Source organism: Gadus chalcogrammus, chromosome 13 (assembly GCF_026213295.1).
Source record: "Gadus chalcogrammus isolate NIFS_2021 chromosome 13, NIFS_Gcha_1.0, whole genome shotgun sequence".
Classification (NCBI taxonomy): domain Eukaryota; kingdom Metazoa; phylum Chordata; class Actinopteri; order Gadiformes; family Gadidae; genus Gadus; species Gadus chalcogrammus.
Genome location: NC_079424.1, coordinates 15,466,615 through 15,472,133, shown reverse-complemented (window position 1 = coordinate 15,472,133; position 5,519 = coordinate 15,466,615).

The following is a 5,519-nucleotide window of genomic DNA, read 5'->3' as shown; positions in this document are numbered from 1 at the left end:
TAGATAACCATAGTAACCAGCTAGAAGAACCTAGCATTCCCCTAGGACACCCTAGCAATCAACCAGAATAGCCTAGCAGCCACCTTTAACACCCTAGCAACCATCCAGTACACCCTAGCAACCAACCAGAACACCCTAGCAGTCTCCTAGGACACCCTGGCATCAGCCAGAATACCATAGCAACCATCTGGAACACCCTAGCAACAATCCAGCACAACCTAGCAACCACGTAGAGAACCCTATATGTGTGTGTGTGTGTGTGTGTGTGTGTGTGTGTGTGTGTGTGTGTGTGTGTGTGTGTGTGTGTGTGTGTGTGTGTGTGTGTGTGTGTGTGTGTGTGTGTGTGTGTGTGTGTGTGTGTGTGTATGTGCATGTGTCAGGAGGTTGTGTGTGTGTGTGTGTGTGTGTGTGTGTGTGTGTGTGTGTGTGTGTGTGTGTGTGTGTGTGTGTGTGTGTGTGTGTGTGTGTGTGTGTGTGTGTATGTGCATGTGTCAGGAGGTTGTGTGTGTGTGTGTGTGTGTGTGTGTGTGTGTGTGTGTGTGTGTGTGTGTGTGTGTGTGTGTGTGTGTGTGTGTGTGTGTGTGTGTGTGTGTGTGTGTGTGTGTGTGTGTGTGTGTGTGTGTGTGAGGAGGTGTGTGATCAATCAGATATACAGGTGTTTTGCAATTGAAGGGAGGCCTGGTGAACGACTCGCTCCTCGTGAGAGGTTTACAGTCGAGAAGGCGCCAAGCCTTCTCACACGCAAACCTCCCTCCTCCTCCTCACCTCACCCCCACTCCCCTACCCCCACCACCCTGCCCCTCAAAGACAGGAGGAGTCGCCAGGGACTAACAGGTTGTCAGTCATCACGTGGGGGCGGGGGACAGCTGGCTGGTCTGGAGCTGCAGAATTGTGTACAGTCTTTGTTAACGCTCCACTCCTGCACTCCAATCAATTTAGAGCCAGCGAGACACTTTACGTAGGTAGAGACCGCAGACAGACTGCCAGACAGACTGCCAGACAGACGGAAGAGGACAGGACAGGACAGGACAGGACAGAACGTGGACGGAACATGCAAAGTCAGCGACTAGACGGTACCATAAGATCAAATACAGCAGGTCATACTTCAACCAGAGGTTGTCCTTCGGTAAATGCACATTTTAGTCATAGTTATCCCACATTCCACTCCCAGGTGTGGGGGGTGTTAGATCAGAAGGCAGCGGGGTCTTTGATACTACCTGGATAAGCCAGCATTATCCTGCAGTGCTACGTTTGTCACAATGAGGGCTATTTCCAACGAGTGATAATGGTGATGAGTGCTATTGTCACCCGCCTGGAGGAGTCCTGCAATGTGGATTTTCCTGTAGGGTCACCAGAGTGACGCAAAACCCCTGTGTCTCAAGAGTGCAAACTGAGTCATCAGTGAGCTGCAAAGCAATAGAACCGCGTAAAGCAGATGTTGACAAAGGCTCTTCGTATGCATTTATTTGGTATAAAATACAGGTGTATATATAGAACATGTAAACATCTTAACAAGGAACTTGCAAATTTAATAACCTGGTCAAATTCTGCAGAAAAAACGTTTGCAGAGTGTTTAACATAATCCTTCACACAGTACTAATGAACATTTGAAAATAACTTCCCGAAACACTTCAACTTTGATTTAGATTGATTTAGCATTTTGTACAATTGCGCAACAATGTGAGTCTGCTAAATAAAAGTACTTAAGAAGACATAATGATGACTACAAGACAACAATGTGTGATTTATTTGACGTTATCTTAGTCTCATCTCCATTTCCTTTTCTCTCTCTCTATGGTTCCTTTCTCTTCTCTTGCTAATGCCCCAACGTACGGAGGCCCGGAGTTGACAGACAGGGTGTTTTAATTTATTTATTTTTGGTGTGTGATTTTCTTTTAGAATTGTATTTATTCTTCTTATTCACAATAAGTTTAAAAGGTTTCTTTTAATTTAGAGGGCTGGGAATGATGTAAGTCGTTAGCTGCCTAAGATAAAAGTCAGCTGGTGTTTGTTTTGTAGAAGCTAATAAGTTACAACACAATATTGTATGATTACGTCAGAAAAAACGATTTCTTCGAAAGAGTGCGGAGGTGGAGAATTAACAACGCTCTCTGACTTGCCGCCAAAACTGGTGTGCAATCCTGTCGTGGGCTTTGAAGTGACATCATCATTCCGAGACCCTCAAAAGTCCAACAAAAATTATGTAAAACTAATTTAAGGCCACAAATGTATATTTCTTGCCCATGGAAAACCAATGACATCCTCTATGTCACCTCTGGGACTCTATACAAACTCAAACTCAAAATAATTGAAATTGTGATATACTTTCAAGCAGTCATAATTAGAAGCTGCAACTCGCACAAGGCCTGACCTACATCCCAGGGCACACCGGTGGCCACTGGAAACATGCAGGCTCCAGTAATAGAAGGATGGGCTTAATAATAGAGCTGCTCTCTCTTCTGCTGGCAGAACACACAGATTGGCAAGGCCACGATGGTTAGCCCATCCACTTTAAAGGGATACTGATATCTGTAAATTGGGGTTTTCCGGGGCTTTTGCCAGAGTCAGACAAATTGTTTTTATTCTAAATTCTGACAGGTTACCCTCTGTGACCTAGCCAGATAATATAATAGCATCATAAGCACAACCCAGGTAGCCTTATAATCACAGCACTGAATATATTGCCAAAACATCTTATCAATCTTGTTGGCTTGTTACTGCCAATCGTTTTGAATAAGCAACAATTCGGAACAATGATGGATGTCATGGAAAATAACCAAAAGAGTTAGGCGACTTAACTCTGGAAGACAATGGATGTGGTCAATGGAAAGCAAATGCTAACCCACTGAATTCCCCTTCTTGATGCACGTGAGTAATTTGGAATTAAAGAGCTCATCTAAATCTGGGCCAAACACCAATTTAAGGACATTTCAGCGTATCCCTTTAAGCGTACTAAATATTTACACTGAAGGCAATTGTTTAAAAACAAAACAAAATCACAGTCAATGATTTGAAATCATTTAAAATCTCAGTTATCTCAGGTTATTTAGTCTCATACCTGGGATCATCCTGAAGCTGGAATGACTGACTCACTAAATCATTCATTTTTTAAACACCGGAACCTCAAGCCTTTGCAGAAATTCATCCAAAAACATGACTGAATCCCCCTACATAAATAAGCGTGTGGTGTTAAGACATGATAAGGGGAAATGACTGTTGACAGAGACAGGTTTCCTGAAATAACTGAAGTGTGTAGGCGGGAATGGGGGGGACCGTTCCTAACCTGTGCTTAGAGAGGCAGACACCCCGGGGGTCAGACTAGTCTGAGGCAGCTGGCATGCTTCTAAAAACAGACCTCTCCATCTCTCCCCCCCCCCCCCCCCCCCCTCCACCACACATACACGCACATACACACACACACACACACACACACACACACACACACACACACACACACACACGCACACACACACACACACACACACACACACTACCCATTTCCCTTCCACCCCCTATTTCTCTTTTATTCTTCACAGCAGATGCTGCGTCCTGTCTGTCTTCAGGGCAAGGCAATTATTTGAGTCAGTGTGTGGTGGAAGACGCACCTTATTTGATAAGCCAACATCCCCTCAGTCACTCATCCAGTAAGGCAGCGGCTCCACCATGACTCACAGCCAGGGCCCACAGACCCCAGGAGTCAAGAAGAGGAGGTCGATGGATCAATTAAATAAGGGATGATTAAAGGGCAAAGTGTCACACAAACAATTCCGCAAAGATCTTCAGTTTTACATATATATATATATATATATATATATATAAAAAAAATGTATGTTCTCTACCTACTAATTTGCATGTGTTCCTTTTTCTAGGTACTATATTGAAGGTCTTTCACGTACTCGTTGTTACTCTCTTCCTTCTGCCAGGCTGCCTCCCTCCTTATCTGGCCCGCTCTCTCTTCCTCCCCCTCTCTCTCTTTGTGTCTTCCTGCCTTCCTCTATTTCTCTTCCAGTCTTGTTCACCATCTCTCCGCCCCCCCCCCCCCCCTCCACCCCGCCTCTCTCCCGCTCCCCCTCACTCATACATCCCATGTTTGTTGCGGGTGGCGGGCGGCGGGCTCTCTTACATCAGCGTGACCTGGTAACATTCCACTGTGTTCTCTCTCCTGCTCCCCCTCCTCCAGTGTGTCTTAGCCCGGTCGTTGCCGGTGGCGACAACAATCTCACATTGTTCCCTTTCCCTACGCCCACTGGGGGTAGGCTGTTTCCACAGCTGCTCAACAGACAGACCACCTCAGCTCCTCCACCTCAGCTCCTGTGCCCAGCTCCTCCACCTCATCTCCTCTACCTCAGTTTGCTCCTCTACCTCTTCTTCTCCACCTCAGCTCCTTCATTTTAGCCTTTCTACTTTGTTATACAGCCTTCTGGGTTGCCCTTATCTTTAGACATCTACTTGTCTTTATCTGCACTGTTCTGCAACACCAAGGGATTCATGAATTGCTATCTATCTATCTATCTCTATCTCTCTATCTCTCTCTCTCTCTCTCTCTCTCTCTCTCTCTCTCTCTCTCTCTCTCTCTCTCTCTCTCTCTCTCTCGCTCTCTCTCTCTCTCTCTCTATTTACGTATCTATCTACGTATCTATCTATCCATCTATCTCTATCAATCAATCGATCCATCTTTGTGATTGTGGCTGTAGTTGACCCTCTTTGCCTCTATCGTGAGCATATGGGAAGGATAGGCTAAGCGCTGACGCTGTACAAAGCTTTTTGTGTGCATTACGCCCAAATGGTGAATACAAAACTAACTTATTGCCCCATTGGGTGCAGTAAAGATCCCCTCAGAGGGGCTGAGATATGTATCCGCCCCACAGAGGACATGATATAATCTCAGGTTGAACCTATGCCAAAGAAACAGCCCAAACATGTCATGTTGAGTATGTCTTCAGACAACTGAGTTACCAGAAACAATGTGTCCTTTATTCCCCCATTACGGATGTGTATTATTTATCATAAATCAAAATGCTATGTTTTTGTATTGTCAGGCCTAATTAATGTCCTGGTGTTGACAGCTCTTTCCGGATTCTATCTATATACGTCATTTATGCAACTGGTCTGTGTAAATGATATGCCATCAACAATACGGTATTCACCTGCGCTCATTAAAAGTGATGTGAGTAAATAGGAAGTGTCACACACCACTGGTTACAACAGGTAATACTGACAGCACGAAGGGATCACAGATAACTCCTCTGATGAGTCATAAAGCCCTGGATGACAGATGAGCGCTATCAGGTAGTGCACGCACACACACACACGCAACCGCAGAACCACACATAACCGCACTCACATCCACATACACACACACAACTGCACGCCCCCACACACTAACAACCCCCCCCCCCCCCCCCCCCACACACACACACACACACACACACACACACACACACACACACACACACACACACACACACACACACACACACACACACACACAGTCCAACATAATGACACACACACAAACA